The 16,450-nt window shown below is 41.9% G+C and overlaps 3 non-coding genes across 3 annotated transcripts; 2 read left to right on the forward strand and 1 right to left on the reverse strand.

Moving 5' to 3' along the window:
* The first annotated feature begins 5,697 nt into the window (after positions 1 to 5,697).
* Positions 5,698 to 5,804, forward strand: TRNAL-CAA (transfer RNA leucine (anticodon CAA)). Its single transcript has 2 exons — positions 5,698 to 5,735; positions 5,759 to 5,804. It is a non-coding gene; the product is annotated as a tRNA-Leu (tRNA).
* Positions 5,805 to 12,250: 6,446 nt separating this feature from the next.
* On the reverse strand, positions 12,251 to 12,338 carry TRNAR-UCU (transfer RNA arginine (anticodon UCU)). The gene is given in 2 exon segments: positions 12,251 to 12,286; positions 12,302 to 12,338. It is a non-coding gene; the product is annotated as a tRNA-Arg (tRNA).
* A 3,815-nt stretch (positions 12,339 to 16,153) lies between these two features.
* TRNAS-AGA (transfer RNA serine (anticodon AGA)) lies at positions 16,154 to 16,235 on the forward strand. The gene has a single exon. It is a non-coding gene; the product is annotated as a tRNA-Ser (tRNA).
* Positions 16,236 to 16,450: the final 215 nt, after the last annotated feature.

Consider the following 16,450-nt stretch of genomic DNA (forward strand, 5'->3'; position numbering starts at 1 on the left):
AGTTTTAGCATCAGTCCTTCCAATGAACACCCAGGATTGATCTCCTCTAGAATGGAATGGTTGGATCTCCTTGCAGTCCAAGGGACTCTCAAGAGTCTTCTCCAGCACCACAGTTCAAAAGCATCAATTCTTCGGCAATCAGAAAATATTTAGATATTACTAAATGTGGACCAGAGATCATTTTGACTTGACCTAAAACACAAACCATCCCTCCTGCAGGATATTTTTCCCTGATGTCCCAGATATGTTTAAAATAAACATCCTTATTCTATCTCTGAGGTTCACGAAATTTAAGGTACTTTTTCTGACTCTCAAGGTCATTGATAAGATAAAAATCAGAGGTGGAAAAAAAGATAGGATGAGAGCCTGGATAAGGCCTAGGGATGAAGGAATGGGTGGAAAGGGATGATAATCTTGATTTGGGAAAGGGTGGAGACATGAGTTTGAATAAGCTCTGGGAGTTGGTAATGGACAGGGATTCCTGGTGTACTGCAGCCCATGGTGTCGCATAGAGTCGGACATGACTGAGCAACTGAACTGAAGACAGGTTAAGGAAATTATATGTTGAACAATTTCTCTGCCAGCTTTATAGGTTTCTTTGCCTTTATTCAAAAACATCTGGCTTTATCCCATTTTGTCAACTTTGCCCTTGCTATTACCTCTGCCTGGAAATATCTACCCCAGATATTCACATGGCTCAATCCTTTTATTCTTCCAGGTCTTTGTTCAAATGCCACCCAAACCTTCAATAATAACAGTATTTCAGTCAGCTCAGTCGCTCAGTAGTGTCCGACTCTTTGCAACCCCAGGGACTGCAGTATGCCAGGCCTCCCTGTCCATCACTAACTCCCAGAGCTTACTCAAACTCATGTCCATTGAGTCGGTGATGCCATCCAACCATCTCATCCTCTGTTGTCCCCTTCTCCTCCACCTTCAATCTTTCCCAGCATCAGGGTCTTTTCAAATGAGTTAATTATTCGCATCAGGAGGCCAAAGTATTAGTTTCAGCTTCAGCATCAGTCTTTCCAATGAATATTCAGAACTGATTTCCTTTAGGGTGGACTGATTGGATCTCCTTGCTGTCCAAGGGACTCTTAAGAGTCTTCTCCAATGCCACGGTTCAAAAGCATCAATTCTTCGGTGCTCAGCTTTCTTTGTAGTCCAACTCTCACATCCATACATGACTACTGGGAAAACCATAGTCTTGACTAGATGGACCTTTGTTGGCAAACTAATGTCTCTGCTGTCTAGGTTGGTCATAACTTTCCTTCCAAGCAATAAGTGTCTTTTAATTTCCTGGCTGCAGTCACCATCTGCAGTGATTTTGGAGCCCAGAAAAATAAAGTCTGACACTGTTTCCCCATGTATTCACCATGAAGTGATGGGACCAGATGTCATGATCTTAGTTTTCTGAATGCTAAGTTTTAAGCCAACTTTTCACCCTCCTCTTTCATCAAGAGGCTCTATAGTTCCTCTTCGCTTTCTGCCATAAGAGTAGTGTCATCTGCATATCTGAGGTTATTGTTATTTCCTCCCGCAATCTTGATTCAAGCTTGTGCTTCATTCAGCCCAGTGTTTCTCATGATGTACTCTGCATATAAGTTAAATAAGCAGGGTGACAATATACAGCCCTTGACGTACTCCTTTCCCAATTTGGAACCAGTCTGTTGTTCCATGTCCAGTTCTGTTGTTACTTGACCTGCACACAGATTTCTCAGGAGGCAGGTCAAGTGGTCTGGTATTCCCATCTCTTGAAGAATTTTCCACAGTTTATTGTGATCCACATAGTCAAAGGCTTTGGCGTAGTCAATAAAGCAGAAGTAGATTTTTTATTGGAACTCTCTTGCTTTCAGATGTTGGCAATTTGATCTCTGGTTCCTCTGCCTTTTCTAAAGCCAGCTTGAACATCTGGAAGTTCATGGTTCATGTACCGTTGAAGCCTGGCTTGGAGAATTTTGAGCTTTACTTTGCTAGCGTGTGAGATGAGTGCAATTGTGCAGTAGTTTGAGCATTCTTTAGCATTGCCTTTCTTTGGGATTGGAATGAAAACTGATCTTTTCCAGTTCTGTGGCCACTGCTGAGTTTTCCAGATTTGCTGGCATATTGAGTGCAACACTTTCACAACATCATCTTTTAGGATTTGAAATAGCTCAACTGGAATTCCATCACCTCCACTAGCTTTGTTTGTAGTGATGCTTCCTAAGGCCCTCTTGACTTCACATTCGAAGATATCTGGCTCTAGATGAGTGATCACACCATTGTGATTATCTGGATCCTGAAGATCTTTTTTGTATAGCTCTTCTGTGTATTCTTGCTACCTCTTCTTAATATCTTCTGCTTCTGTTAGGTCCATACCATTTCTCTCCTTTATTGTGCCCATATTTGTATGAAATGTTCCCTTGGTATCTCTAATTTTCTTGAAGACATCTCTAGTCCTTCCCATTCATTGTTGAATTCTGCCTCACATCCCATATCTCTTCTTTGCTTACTGTTTCTTTATGGCTTTTACCACCATCTAGCTGTCTGCATGTATAAAAGCAATCCTGGACATCCAGGAACTGAGCTAGCATTTACAGTTATGTCTTAATGTTTTTTTATTGACTATAAACCATTTTCCAGAACATCAATATCAGACAAGACTTCTCTAATAGATTAAGACAGAAACAGGACAACTCTATGATCATGTCTGAACATAAATAAACACAAGAACATTGTCCAAGCCAGAGAGTACCAAACATTTCCCTCTTCCACATCATAAAAACGGCTACCATTTCTTTACTAATTTCAGCTCTATCTTTAGTTTGCCCTACCTTTAGGTAAGATTTAAGATGTCAGCCACAGAATTACCCCCACCTCCTGACAGTATACAAACCAACGCAAAACCATAGTTTCTTAAAACTGCCCCCAAATCACCTAACAAAAGTGATCACCTAAAAGAAGATCACAACAAACTGCGGAAAATTCTTAAAGAGATGGGAATACCAGACAACCTTACCTGCCTCCTGAGAAATCTTGTATGCAGATCAAGAAGCAGCACTTAGAACCGGACATGGAACAACAGACTGGTTCTAATTGGGAAAGAAGTACAGTCAAGGTTGTATATTGTCACCCTGCTTATTTAACTTATATGCAGAATACATCATGCAAAATGCTGGGTTGGATGAAGCACAAGCTGGAATCAAGATTGCCAGGAAAAACATCAATAACCTCAGATATGCAGATGACACCACCCTTATGGCAGAAATCCAGGAGAAAATGAGGAACCTCTTGATGAAAGTGAAAGAGGAGAGTGTAAAAGCTGACTTAAAACTCAACATTCAACAAACTATGATCATGGCATCTGGTCCTGTCACTTCATGGCAAATAGATGGGGAAACAATGGAAACTTTCTTTTCTTGGGCTCCAAAATAACTGCAGATGGTGACTGCAGCCATGAAATTAAAAGATGCTGGCTCCATGGAAGAAAAACCATGACCAACCTAGACAATATTTTTAAGAGTAGAGACATTACTTTACTGACAAAGGTCTGTCCAGTCAAAGCTATGGTTTTTCCAGTAGTCATGTATGGATCTAAGAGTTGGACTATAAAGAAAGCTGAGTGCCAAAGAATTAATGCTTTTTAACTGTGGTGTTGGAGAAGACTCTTGAGAGTCCCTTGGACTGAAAGATCAAACCAGTCAATCCTAAAGGAAATCAATCCTGAATATTCATTGGAAGGACTGATGCTCAAGCTGAAGCTTCAATATTTTGGCTACCTGATGTGAAGAACTAACTCATTAGAAAAGACTCTGATGCTGGGAAAGATTGAAGGTAGAAGGAGAAGGGGATGACAGAAGCTGAGATAGCTGGATGGCATCACCGACTCAATGGACATGAGTTCGATCAAGCTCCAGGAGCTGGTGATGGACAGGGAAGCCTGACATGCTGCAGTCCATGGGGTCGCAAAGAGTCAGACATGACTGAGTGGCTGAACTGAGCTGAAAAAATGTTACAAAGTCCAATTCTTATAATGACTTCTTTCTAACACTCTTACTGAGACACTCCACTATTCTCCTGATGTGCATTCTCTCTTGCTGCAGCATTTAGCAAAACCAACTTTATTAGTATGCTTTGGCACTCACTAGCTTCATGTATTGTCACCTCCCCCTACTCAGACCCAACCACAGAATCTGAGTATCCATTAAATAAATAAGCTAATAAATAAATAGAGTCACCTTTTTTTTTCATAAGAAAGTAAAAGGTCACATTCTTGGGACAGGGAGGTCAAGAAAGCAGTAAATAATATTTTAGGTGCTTAATTAGACAAAAATTACAGACAAGTATAACAACAACACAAGTAAAACCAACTCTCCTTCTACCATTGTCCATACACAAAGTAGCCTGATTTACACAACTGATTTACACTTGGTGTCTGCACTACTGGCAACCCTAATCATAGGAAATGGAAGCAAGGACAATATGAACTATCTTGACTCAAAGTGAAGAATAAACCGTATATTAAAAACCTGTCACCTTTACCACAGGGACTGGCGGCTGGGGCGAGGGTGGAGAGAGAGACAAAGAGAAACTATTGGTTACTTGGTAACGAATTGATGCTTTTGAACTGTGGTGCTGGAGAAGACTCTTGAGAGTCCCTTGGACTGCAAGGAGATCCAACCAGTCCTTTCTAAGGGAGATCAGTCCTGGGTGTTCATTGGAAGGACTGATGCTAAGCTGAAACTGCAATACTTTGGCCACCTCATGCGACGAGTTGACTCACTGGAAAAGACTCTGATGCTAGGAAGGATTGGGAGTGGGAGGAGATGGGGACGACAGAGAATGAGATGGCTGGATGGCATCACCGACTCGATGGACATGAGTTTGAGTGAACTCCGGGAGTTGGTGATGGACAGGGAGGCCTGGCGTGCTGTGATTCATGGGGTCGCAAAGAGTCGGACACGACTGAGCGACTCAACTGAACTGAACGGCCATCAACCATTTAAACTCGTACAGCTATTATCCTGTGTCTTATATCGCATCCCCTTTTCCTAGGCCATTGGGAAGAGATTAGTGGGAGAAAAGAAAGGAAGGAGAAAGACGCTGCTGAAGACAAAAGAGATTATGGGGAGAAATGCCAGAAGAGGGTGCAATATGCCCGCCTTGTACTCCTCGACGGACAGTTCTTATGTTTAAACAGGTTTATTGAAGGGGAGTTTTAGCCCTTCTCACTGACCCTCTGCTTGCCTATGCTACTTTTTAATTTTTCGTGGGAATGAAAAAGCCTGAACACCGCGGGAAGCAGACTGAAGCAGTCTTCGAAGCCAGCACTAATTCGGTTCTGGGCTTCCCTGGTACCTTAGTTGGTAACAGATCTGCCTGCAATGCACAGACCCCTTTTCTTTGATTTACGAAACTCCCACACTCCGGGCACCGTCTTGGGCTGTGGGACTGTTGGACCATTGCGGGGCAGGCAGCGCGGTGCGGGAGCGGTAAAGGGACGTGTGGCGGCTGCTGCTGCTCAATATCCGCGGCTGACTTTGTGCCATCGCAACAGCTTCCAGCATCCATCCACCAAAACTTGTCTTTTTTGCCTTTTTCGTTTTGCAATCGGTTCAGAGCTTGCGTTTCACCCTATACACTCGGGATGTAATACTAATCACATTGGTTTTTAATCACAGCAGCAGATTATACATAATACAGAAGCACAGGAGTGAATGTGTCAGGATGGCCGAGTGGTCTAAGGCGCCAGACTCAAGTTTTTACTTCTCCTACTTGGGGTTTCTGGTCTCCGGTTGGAGGCGTGGGTTCGAATCCTACTTCTGACATCGAGTTCTTTTGTTCTTATGCTCAAATTCTGCTATTCCTGTCAGTAAATCATAGCCACCTTCTTAGGCTGCATTGCCAAATCTTACCCGTTACCACCGATATTTCACCCTTTTTTCAGTTCAGTTCAGTCGCTCAGTCGAGTCCAAATCTTTGCGACTCCATGGACTGCAGGTCGCCAGATTTCCCTGCCCACCACTAGCTCCCGAAGTTTGCTCAAACTCATGTCCATCAAGTCGGTGATGCCATCCAACCATCTCGTCCTCTGTCGTCCCCGTCTCTTCCTGCCTTCAGTCACCCTTCTTAGACTAGTGCTACTTAGATGTCTGCCCTCTCATCACGCCTACCTTCCCTCCCTCCTTTCCTTTTCGTTCTTTCTCTTTTTCAATAAAAATTGCCTGTTTATGAGAATCTACATATATCAGTATTAAAATGCAGGTCTTAATATATGTGAAGTGATGGTTATAAATTTCTGTATTGAGTATTTTAACTGTTCTGTGAAGGTTAAGTTTTGAATATTCTTCCACAGGTCTCTTGCTTGTCCCTCCCTCTCTGCTGTCCTCACCTGACTCTTTTTTTCTTCGTCTTACTCTTTCCTTTTTTTGCATACCTTCTCCCATCACATGTCGCAGTTGCTGGTCGAAAGGTATCTGCTGTAAAGTGAAGAGGTTGGATATGATAGATATATTCTGTGACATAAGACAAGAGAGTTGTGGGAGAGAGGAGAAGTAGAACAGTGATTCTTAACCAGGATTGATTTTTAAAAACAAGCTATTTTTACAAAAATAAAGAAAGGGAAAGAGGGAGAGAGAGGGGAAAGAAGGAACTTGTCCAGGTCCCATTGCCCCTAAGTGTGGCTCTACCTACCAGATCCTAAATTATTTTTTAAATATATGTTCTGTTTTATTACTTTGATTTCTTTTGTAAATCTAGTAATTCACGTGTTGGATCTTCTTTGCTTTTCTTTTTACATATCATTTTCTGTCTAACAATTGAAATTTTAGTTCTGTTTATTTTTTTCCTTCTTTTCTACTATCCCCTATATTGTTTGCTGTTTTCCTCATTGTCAATTCTATTCTTGTGCTCAAGGGGAGGTGCTTTTCACCCTGCTCTGTGCTAACATAGGCCCTTGGAACTGGCCTGTGTGGGTTTTCATGCTCTCTGGTTTCCATCTGGGTTAGGTCAATGGGAGTCCCAGCAGGAGATAGGTGGATCTAGGAGGGCTAGCAGCAAGTATTTACTTCTTGTCTTTCTGCTTGCAGGTCACTTCAGAAGAGCTATATTCCTTGACCGGAGGCCATACCTCATTCAAGGCAGCTTGCACTACAAGGCTGTCTTCTGAGTTCAAGTAATTACACTCTCTTCATGCCTCTTCAGGTACAGAAGTAATAATCCCCCTACTGCTTGTCCTGGAGAATGACACTCTCCTGGTGGTTTTTTCTAGCTGTACACATTTTTTACTAGAAAGCTTATTGTGAAATATACGTCTTCTGCCCCTTAATTCTTCAAATTATCTTGTCTGGATGCCACCAAAATTAACATTTTAACTGTTTCATTCTTGGATTTGGAGACCTCTATTTTCCTAAATAATATGTATAACTGCTATTATTGATTAAGACATTATATACTTATTTTCCATCTGTTAAATAATTAACTGCTTTATGCCACTACAACCCACTATTTTTTATCCTTTCAAAATACTTATGTTTTACCTTTTGTTTAATTCAGTGTTTATTGTTTATGTCATTTTTCTATGAAAGCATTATACGCAGCACTGTTGTGATCTATGATTCTGTTTTCATTTTTTACTGGATGCTTATAATTGCCTTAAAAGGCAAGGTTAAAAGAGAAAAATATTAATGTCATCTGAATCTTGCCTTGCTCATCTGTTCGTAATCTATTTTTTGTTCATTTATTTGCTCTACTGTTTCAGTGGAGAGTATTCCCAAGGTTTCTGGTTTTTAGGTTATAAAAATAACTCAGAGTCTGAGGTAATGGTGAGAAGAGCCCTCAGTATGCTTATATGTTAAGTGAGACTCTCCCAACTTTCACCAGTTGTCTCACATATATTCTTAGCGTTTTTACATTTCATTTTTGAACACCAATTTTTTTTTGTTGTTTTTTTTCAGTCCTGCCATCAGGGTAAAGCCCTAACTGTCAGAGATCTGAAAGTTAGGTGAGGGAAAAGAGCTCAGCCTTTAGCATGCCCTTACATCCAGATACAGAACAGATCCTCTCCTGTTCTCATTAAGGTACTCAGATCCTCATCTGTAATAGTTTAATCCCATTCTTTATTTTCTTTGAAGAATGAATCTCCAGATTTTTTCCTGGTTGGTAGAAGGGCAAGCAGTATAAGTGGAGAGAATTTAGGGCTCTAACTCTTTCTCAAATTTTAAACAATCTGCTTTTGGTTTCCCTTTAGCCTCCAGTGCATAGTTCTCTCAGTTCCTGAGCTTTTTAAAAAAACTTTGGTATAAATCAGATTGTTTCTGTGAAGTCCGTTACTATTTGTCTATCAATTTTTCAGTTTTAGTGTTTCTTACCTTCCACTTCTTTTGTGTTCTTCTCATATTTGTGCTTAAAAAAATCTTTTTACTATAGTTTTAGTGAGTTTTCAGAGGACACACAATAAAATTTATAATTTCTATCTCAACAATATCTTAATTTAATATGGATAAAAACTTTTATGGAAATTCCATGTAATTTCTAACCCACCTAAAAAATTTTCAGTTGAACAAAATCAAGATAGCTTTAAGTCATTTCCAAACTTGATGGCTATTGGAAAGCATTTGTTGTTGTTCAGTCTCTGAGTTGTGTCCAACTCTTTGTGACCCCATAGACTGTGCCATACCAGGCTCCTCTGTCCTCCACTGTCTTTGGGAGTTTGCTCAAATTCATGTCCATTGAGTTGGCGACACTATCTACTGCTGCCCCCTTCTTCTTTTGCCTTCAATCTTTCCCAGCATCAGGGTCTTTTCCAATGAGTCAGCTCTTCACATCAGGTGGCCAAAGTGTTGGAGTTTGATCTTCAGCATCAGTCCTTCCAATGAATATTCGGGGTGGATTTCCTTTAGGATTGACTGGTTTGATCTCCTTGCAGTCCAAGGGACTCTCGAGTCTTCTCCAGCACCACAGTGTGAAAGCATCAATTCTTCAGTGTTCAGCCTTCTTTATGATCCAGCTCTCACATCCGTACATGACTACTGGAAAAACCATAGCTTTGACAAGATGGACCTTTGCCGGCAAAGTGGTGCTCTGCTCTTTAATACCCTGTGTATGTCATAGCTTTCCTTCCAAGGAGCAAGCAAACTGACTTATAAGTATAGTCTTCAAACCGCTACATATTGTTTCAAGTGATCTTACTTTACCAGTGGGCCCACGGCAAGGGAAGGTTTAAAAGAAAAGTGCTCAATACACTAACTGTTGGTAAAACATTTCTGATGCACATTTCCAAAGCACCGATAAAATTGACCCTAACTAAGAGAAACATCTGACAGCAGAAATAGACTCTCCTGGAATCCATACAATAGAGTTTCAATAGAGTGATTCAAAATTAGCTGAACTTAACGTAGACAAAGGAAATGAAACATAAAATTAAGAACTTTTGACTCATAAAAAAAAAAAAAACACCAAAAACCTGACAACATGAAAAGGAAACAGAACTTTTTAAAAGTAACTTAAGAATAATGGATGCATTTTAAAACAAATTAGGAAAAAGAAAATGAATAAACTGGTAAGATGAAAATGGATGTGAGAGTTGGACTATAAAGAAAGCTGAGCACCAAAGGATTGATGATTTTGAACTGTGGTATTGGAAAGCTCTAAAGAGTCCCTTGAACCGCAAGATCAAACCAGTCAATCCTAAAGGAAATCAGTCCTCAATATTCATTGGAAAGACTGATGCTGAAGCCAAAACTCCAATAGTTTGGCCACCTTATACAAAGAACTGATCCATTGGAAAAGACCCTAATGCTGGGAAAGATTGAAGGCAGGAGGGGAAGGGGACAACAGAGGACAAGACAGTTGGATGGCATCACCGACCTGATGGACATGAGTTTGAGCAAGCTCTGGGAGTTGGTGATGGCCAGGGAAGCCTGGCGTGCTGCAGTCCATCGGGTAACAGAGTTGGACATGACTAAGCGACTGAACTGAAGGTGAGAATATCCAGAATAAAAATGTTAAAAAAGGAAAACACAATCAAGAAATTGAGAAAGTATAACGTATTGACTGTTAAAGCCAAGAAAGGAAGGAGAGAAAAGATTGAAAAGAAGCAATATTTGAATAAATAATGACTGGAAATTGATCTGAACATTCAAAAACCCCTACTGCATCCAAACTGGATAAATACAAAGAAAACCACATTTAAGCATTTCTGGGAACTAGCCTCCAAAATGTCCCTCCAGTGATCCCTGTGGGGATTTTACGCTTGGGGAATCAGTACAACTGATGCTTTCTGGCTACTACTATTGTGGTGAGTAATAAACTGTCCTTTGTCTCTCATCAAGGAGTCTCATGTCTTCTGCCAGTATCTATGAAACTGTAGTCGGCTAATTCTTAGCTTAGAGTAATTACCATTCCTTTTTAGTGGTTTGAGTAATTAAGTTCTAGTCTTAGGAAATTTGATGATTATAACACAGTGCTGTGGTCTAGATTGTTCATTTGTTTTTAAAAGAAAATTGAAATGGTTATTTCACTATATATAGGAAACTGAATTTTTTTTTTTTTGTAGTGTCTTGACCATTTGGTTTATGGATGACGGACCAGAAAATAGAACCAAAGATAACCACTTTTTGATTACCTCCATAGGCTTTTTTTTTTTTTTTTTTTGGTCAGTGACAATCCATTATTCCAGATGGAGAACTGGACAAAACCATTTAAAATTTTGTTATTAAACTTTTTTTTAGGCAAAGTCATTTCCCTCCTCTTTAGTTCTTGTTCTGAAAGATTAACTTCCTCCTTTCTCTACCCTCTAAAAGAAGCTCCTTCTTTGTCAAGCAAATTTTAGTGACAACTTGTTTAGACATTTTTGATACTGTCCCTAAGTCTGTGCAGATCTTATATTCCCTTGGTATTCTGGATTATTATTAATTTTTCAGTAATTAGGGTCTGAACTTACAATCCTTCATCAAAGAGTTTGTTCACATCCAAGACCAGAGCCAGGTTTAGTCTCCTCCCTTGTGACCAGGTGCTGAGTTAGCCATATCTACCCCTTAGTTTTCAAATATATAATTTTAGCCTATTTAATTTTCAGTGAATTCACATTGCTCTGAAGTAAAAATTCTTAGAAACAAAACACTGCTACCAGTGAGAAGGATAGCTTTTAAGTGGGATTCTGCAAATAGAGTATACTAATGTTTTAAGCATGTTAAGGAAAAAGAAACAATTTCTCTCCAAGTGATAAGGTGTTGTGGTGAAACTAACCCAAGTCTCCAGAGCCCAGAGCAACTGTGCCTTGTCCAAACTGAGGAGATGCTGACTGAATTCTTTCAGGACCCATCATTTGCCCTTTCTCGATTTCCCTCTAAATTCTACATGGTGCTACTCTTCTCCAAGTGATTCCTAGCATTCTGTTCTTTTCCCAATTTTCTGCCACAGCAAGTGCAGATACTGTGTTGCCATCCAGGTATGGAAGCCAGGACCATATAACTTCCTCAGCTAATTTCACATCCATTTAAGTTATATTTTTTCTTTCAGGAAAGGATCACCAGCCTCCTCTGTGAATCAGTTACTTTTACATATAATTTTGATTTCCAAAGGAATGAAGTGACAGAAGTGACATGATAGTTATGGTTTAAAACATAGGCATTATTAGAACCCACTCTCACAAACTGAGGCAAAGCATTCAAGCAATTGTTTTTCTCAACGTGACAGATCACATTCCTTATGAATACCCCCTCTATGACTATTTATCTTTGGACACCAGGAATGACCCATGCACGTGTCTGTTTCTACTTCTGCCTTATTACTGCATTCTCATTAACATCAGTATAACCTGTCTATCCTTTGAGCCATTTTGGGTCACTTAAAAATTCTTATTCAGAAGTCCTGGGCTCTAGTAACAGCTCTACTTACAATATGTAGCCACTCCCAGGGATAAGAATGACACTTTCAACTTTGAGAGTGACAGAATCTACTCTGCCTCCCATAGGATTTCAAGTATAATTTAAGCCCCAACAATTCTCCGTGATATCTGGCTTTATGATTCTTTTTTTTCTCCTGCTATCGTATATATACACACACAAAAGATGGTAGGGATATATAACTTGATCATCAAATCACTGTTGACATGTATGGGAGTGCTTATGAAGGACCTCAAATGTAAGCTACAGAAAGTAGAAATCAACTGCAGTGAGAAACGTAGGCACCTGGAATTAATTGCGTCCAATTAATTAATAGAAGAATGGACCAGTGAGTGGCAAGGTTATCCGACTGGTGACAAAAACACTTGCGACTCTGGCGGGACTCGAACCCGCAACCTTTGAATGCCTCACTGCTGCGCTAGAAGTCCAATGCGCTATCCATTGCGCCACAGAGCCCGACGACTTGTGATGGTAGGCTGGATCCCAAACACTGTTGGTGATTTATTTGGTTATCAGTAAATATAATTTGTAGAGATTTATTGTGTTTCAGTCACTGTGAAAGTTCAAGAAACATAAAATCAAGACAATGCAAGGGACATCGATGCCCAACATAGGGGAATTTCTGAGCCTTTCCGTGACTGCTGTCATTCGTTTTCATGAAGTAAGGAATAGTTTGTTCAAGACTCAAAAAACATCTCATTTCATCTGATCTCTCCAAGCCCAAGCTCGGGACCGTTGGCTTTGCAAAAATGGAATTTGAGGGACTTCCAACAAAATGGCGTTGGGGTATATTTTAAATCCATGGCGGGGCCCCACTACTCCCTTTCCTCTAGCTAACTTCTGGAGTTGTCTCTCTCTCGATCCGGGGGCCCTTCTTGTTCGTCTTTGTGTTCTCGCTGAAAAAGAAGAGTTCTTTTGTTTTGTCAATGGGCTCATGAAGCAACGCAATCGCATCGTCGCCCTCTCTCTCGAAGGAAAGGGCTACAGTTTTTTAAAGAGTCCAGGAAGCTTTGGAAAGATCTCAGGTTTTCTCACTCGGGAATTTTCTTTTGATGACTCTTTGGGTTGAGATGCAAAAGACGGCTGCTTCTTCGCTGCCGCCTTTCTGTGAGACTGTGTGGTCCAGTCGCAGTGGCTCCTTCAGTGACCGTCGGTCAATAAGCGGGTTGAAGTCTTTGCGGACAGAAACGGAGGCGAACAGTGGAGGTCACTGAGTGCGGGAGAGGCCAAGGTTTGTCGACGCGGAGCAGGAGGGTAGTCGCGACTTGAGAAACCGGAGGAGAGTTGTGGAAGGAAGAGAAGAAATCTCAGGTGATCCCTACCAAGGGAGGACAGTGCAGTATGATAGAAACAAATATGACCCGCTCTTCCTCGGGGAGACTAGAACCTGAGCCAGGAGCTTGAAGATCACTCAAGCACTCTCACACACTAGTGAGTAATAAAGAATGCGGGAAAGGAGCTTCTCCCAGCCCTCAACCTCTCAACTCCACATAATATCAGAAATGAAAATAATTAATTCTGATAGTTACAAGACAAAACGCGAACTCTGAACCGACTGTCAGCAAAAATGCGAAGCAGAAAGGACGTGTTAGACAAAAGCTGAAGTATCAGCTGAGTGAGAAAGTCCTTATTAGAGGCTAGGAGATCGGTTATTGAGAGCCTGTTCGTTCACACCCGCAGCCCACCCTCCCCCGCCAGCCTCCCGGCGCTCGGCTTCCTCCCAGGACCTTGCAGCTCCACAGCGAAATTTGCGGCAGGCTAAAGACTAGGGCTCCCCTTGTGGCTCAGCTGGTAAAAAATCCGCCCGCAATGCTCGAGACCTGGGTTCGATCCCTGGTTTGGGAAGATCCCCTGGCGACAGCAAAAGGCTACCCACTCCAGTATTCTGGCCTAGAGAATTCCGTGGACTCTATAGTCCATGGGGTCGCAAACAGTCGGACACGGCTAAGTGACTTTCGCAAAGACTGGGGAGGTGATAGGTAGATCTGATCAAGTTTCTTTATTCATTCTTCTCCAGCCTCACGTCTTTAAGGACGGTTCGAGTCCAAGTTTTGGGAGCTGCGAAACAGGAGGGCCGGAGGTGAGCGGCACCTCCAGGGCAGCCTCAGAGTTGGAAATGCTAGTGGGAGAAGGACCCGGAATGAAGGGCACTCGAAAGCATCGGACGCTAACTAGGGACTGACTTGGATGAGAGTACACTGGGTTGCCCTGCCCCGACCCAAAGGACTATTCGATACATTGCTTGAGGGGGAATACCGGTTGAAAAGGAGGATCCCGGGACTGTCTCCTAGTCGCTCAGAAAAATTTCACTTCTCTGCTCTTTAGTAAAGGAGGCGAGAACGTTCCAGAGGCTCCTCTCCGAACGAGGGAAGCCCGCGGCCACTTTTGCTTTTCATAACAAAAAGTTGTAATTTTAAAAAAGCATTTTAGGAACCCTCAGGATAGAAATCGTACCCCAAAATATTCCTCCATGGACAGGCAGTGTATGAAGTTTTTAAACGTATTTGGCAATTTCTTTTAAAAAATGGTTAGGAATTTTCCAGATTGGCAAAGGAAAAACACATGAGAAATGCTCTGAATCTGCGAGCACTGTGAATTTGCTTTTCCTGACCGCATTTTGTCCATTTGTCAAGCATGGCTTCAGTTCAGTTCAGTCGCTCAGTCGTGTCCGACTCTTTGCGACCCTATGAATCACAGCATCTTTTCTAAGCAAATTATGTGATCTTCAGTTAGATCTATCTCCCCCCACCCCATAAGACTTTCTCAGTGATATACGAATTGAATAGAACTCTATTTAAAGAATGCTTTGTTACTTCTGGTTAAATATTATGTATTAAATCCAAGCAATTAGCAACTTTTTCAAGTTGCATCGTATTCATCTGCTTACACCTCTTACCTATGAGCAGTTTGTTGGCCACAAAATGGGGGCCTGTCTATCTATGCATCTTAGGATCTGGTATCTACATTTAACCATTCTATCCTGAAACATTTCTGTAGAACGTCTGGAGATTCTGCTGAAGGAACAGCGAGTTATAAAAGGAGAATGGGAAACATGCAATGTTGGTTTAATTTAGAGGAAATGAGCCTTTGCATTGCCTCCCCCAAACTGAACCACATAATCCATTTTCTAGAAAGCAGTTAGGACCTCACACACTCAAAAAACATGAAATTCATGGACAAGGTTCTTTACCCATCTAGAAAGTGAAAGCGCATTCGCTTCTGTAAAATACGTTCCCAAACGCAGTGAGATTAGTACTTTGAGCCTAAGTTAGGAACCGACGGACAGCGAGTGAGGGGATCCAGAGGTTTTCAACCTCGTTTTTCTCTCCTTCCACCTTAGACACAAATCGGAGGGAACATTCCCTTCCCTGAAACCCGATGAGCACAAAATCATTCACTGGGGAGGCTGAAAGTTCTGGCAGAAGTGTTGGTCCCACCCACGCCTAAAAGGATTAGTTTGATTTCAACTAGCTGCTGAGTAAATTTGGTTCGATTTCGGAGACCCCAGCACCCGGCATGGACCCAACTCATCCCTGAGGGAGGCAGGCCCTAGCTGATGATGACATGAACTTTGTTGAAAACAAAGATAGGTGTATAGATGTTGTTGTTCAGTTGCTCAGTTGTGTCCGACTCTGCGACCCCATGGATTGCAGGACTCCGGACTTCCCTGTCCATCACCAACTCCCTGAGCTTGCTCAAACTCATGTCCATCGAGTTGGTGATGTCATTCAACCATCTCATCCTCTGTAGTCCCCTTCTCCGGCTTCTAATATTTCCCAGCATCAGGGTCTTTTCCAATGAGTCAGTTCTTATCATCAGGTGGCCAAAGTATTGGAGCTTCACCTTCAGTATCAGCACTTCCAATGAATATTCAGGGTTAATTTCCTTTAGGATTGCCTGGTTTGGTCTTGCTGTTTAAGGGACTCTCAATAGTCTTCTGAACCAGCACTCTCATCTCAGTGCTCCTAAATGCCGGAGGCTACTGGAGAGAGTTTGACCTCCCTCCCCAAGCTTTCTTTTGGAGTAGGAAATGGCAACCCAGTACAGTATTTTTCCCTGGGAAATCCCAGGGACACCAAAGCCTAGTGGGCTACAATCTATGGGGTCGCAAAGAGTCGAACACGATTGAGTGACTGGGCACACCCGCACACTCCTAAGCTTTCATTCATCTGAGGGTTTTTGCCCAACTCATAGCACACACTTGTCTACACAAGTCTTCTCTTTCTGTCTACCATGTATCTTCTTATAATGAAGAATTCGCTTCTACATCTGTAGTCGTGGCCGAGAGGTTAAGGCGATGGACTAGAAATCCATTGGGGTCTCCCCGCGCAGGTTCGAATCCTGCCGACTACGGCGAAAATTTTAACCTATGTAGTGCTGCTGGGAAAAACAAAGCTAGTACTGTCTCAGGAAGTTTGGTTTAGTAGAGCCTAGTAATTCCCCCAGGGGACCTTCCCTCTTGGCTCAGACGGTAAAAACATCTGCTCGCTGTGCAGGATACCCGGGTTTGATCTCTGGGTGGGGAGGGCCCTCTGGAGGAGGAAATGGCAACCCTACTCTTTACCTGG

The sequence above is a fragment of the Moschus berezovskii genome, chromosome 23, assembly GCF_049115385.1.
Source record: "Moschus berezovskii isolate FMDL1 chromosome 23, NW_MosBer_1.0, whole genome shotgun sequence".
Taxonomy (NCBI): Eukaryota; Metazoa; Chordata; class Mammalia; order Artiodactyla; family Moschidae; genus Moschus; species Moschus berezovskii.